Raw genomic sequence first — 2,550 nt, forward strand, 5'->3', positions numbered from 1 at the left:
GGATGAGGAAACTGCAGAGCTCAGAAAAGCTGCTTGTTATAGGTAAACAGCTTTACACCGTCTCCATCAGCTGCGTTATTATTGCAAGCACTTTGCTGCTTTTCAGCCTCCCTTCACTCCTCACCATCTGACAATACATCCAGAGAAAGATCATGTTTTAGCATGTGCTTGGGACAGAGAAATATTCAGTAATACTAAGAAACTAGAAAGCATCCTTGTTGAACACTGTCTCACTGGGAACCCCTGTATCATCGCCCCAGCAATAGTTAATACCTCATGCCCAAAGAAAGGTAAAAAAATAAAAAATAAGGAAAACCTATCATGAACAAGTGCTTGATCTGACCAAAACACAATAAAGAAAAACATTGTTCCTAATGCCTATGTGGCCAACTTACTTCTTGAAGCACAGGATTTGTTTACGCTTGCCATTAACTTTGCATTCATAGCTGCAAATGTTACTCATGGCTATGCAATTATCCATCTCCTTTAAAAGTTAAATTAGAGCTGTTTCAGACTCTTACCTCAAGCCCTGCTCTTGGAGGCCGCCTCAGCTGGAGCTCCTTCCCCCAGGCTCCCAGGCTACTGTGTGCCTCTTACTTTTCAAGAAACTACGGCTCAGTGTTTTGCACTTTAATTTATTTGGTGACTTTTCAGAATTGCTTTGTTGCTGTATCCTCCTCTGGGAGTGTTTGCATGAAAGGAACATTATGAACCGCTTAGTATAAAGACATAAAACAAGTGAAATGACAAACACATGTAAAAACATAGCTATTCCAAATCAAGCTAACTCAAAAACTTGCAGGGAAAAAAAATTTATCCCTTCATGCCCTCATCTGGCCTTATCTTACTTGGCAAATTAATGAGTATACACTCATGTGAAGGAGTGAGAACAAGTAAGAACGTTCTCTAGCATGGTCTGCTGACGATGAAAGCTGATGGGCCTCTGCACTCACTTGAGTGTCACTATGGAGAAGATGGGGAGATGATGGGGGGAAGAAAATGGAAAGAAAAAAAAAAGAGAGAGAAAGCACGTTGGCTCTTTCTGTTTAAACACTGGCTAGCTTAGCTGTGACCATGTGGTGGAATTTGTAGTGTTGATATAGGCTAGCAGTGACTTACTATAAGCATTTCTGGAAGGAGGAGAAACAGGGATGGGAGCTATGGTCAGAGTGGTGGTTTTATTTCTGGAATGATTCTTCTCCAGGCTCTCTCCACGCAGAGGTGTAGGAAGTGGCGATGCAGCCAGAAAACTTAAGCCTTGCTTTCTCTGAGCCTAACTATAGCTACACTTAGTCCAAAAGAAAATAACCTTATGAAATTTTCAAGAAAGGAAAACTGACTCAGCTGTAAGGAGACCGGACTCCAAACCCAGCGTCAGGGTAAAGGCAGCCTCAGCAGCCACCAGGAGGCTGTTCAATCTCTATCAAGCAGCAGCTTGAGACAGCTTGAGCTGGATCCTAAGACTTGGAGTGTTTTACAATTATAACACCACAGAAAACAGACATGCCAAAATAATGCTGAAAGAGTGCTTTTACAGAAACTTAAGTGGCCACAGGGTTGGAGGAAAGGTTTCTCTTACAAAGTAAAAGCTGGCTAAAGGATAGGAAACAAAGGGTAAGGCTTAATGGGGGTTTTTACTTTCAAGGAAAAATGTTGGAATGAGTTTTATTCAACATATTCATCAGAAACCTAGTGAAGGAAACCCACAGTGAAATTTCCAAATTCACAGATTGTACTAAACTCTTTTTCAGGCAGACAACTCTTATGCTGATGGTGAAGAACCCCAGAAAGGCCACACAAAACGAAATGGGCAAACAAGTGTCAGACAAGCTTCAGAGTAGATAAATGTAAGTTAACGCATCTAGGTGAACATAAGCTGAACCACACTTACATGATGCTGAATACAGAACTGACAGCGAGCATGTCAGAAAAAACATCTGAAGAGTCAATGTTGACAATTCTCTGGTCATCAATAAAAGCCAAAACAGTACCATGAAAAAGGGTACGGAGAACAAGACAGAGGGCATCATTTTGCTGCTACATATAACTTTGGTGTAAGCACATTTGAGTACTGCTCATGGTCTGCTCTCTGCATCTCAGGAAGGATGCAGTAGAGTTAAAGTCAGTATGGAGAAAATCAACCAAAATGATCAAGCAGCTGCCTGACAAGGTAAAACCTAAGAATGCTGGGCTCTTTGTGATGGAGAAGAAAATGCTAAGATCAGTTGAGTATAATAAAGGCAATATCTAGAAAATTAGTTTTAAACAGATGAAATAATTTTTTATACTTCTCTAACTCTTTGTGACAGGAGGTTATGGAGGCAGATAATATCAGCAGGCTCAACCCAGATTAGATAAATATATAGAAAAGAAGTGCATGGGTGGATACAAAAAAGAACAAGGCAGATAAGTACCCCCTAATATCCCCCAGTAAACAAATATGGCTACTGGGGGTGGCACAAGGGGAACTGACTGCAAGAAGTGCCCAAACTCATGTGCTGTCCTAATCAGCATCTGCTGTTATCAGAGTACTTGGGCTAGAAGGATGAT

This window comes from Pterocles gutturalis, unplaced genomic scaffold (genome assembly GCF_000699245.1).
Source record: "Pterocles gutturalis isolate BGI_N339 unplaced genomic scaffold, ASM69924v1 scaffold28457, whole genome shotgun sequence".
Classification (NCBI taxonomy): Eukaryota; Metazoa; Chordata; class Aves; order Pterocliformes; family Pteroclidae; genus Pterocles; species Pterocles gutturalis.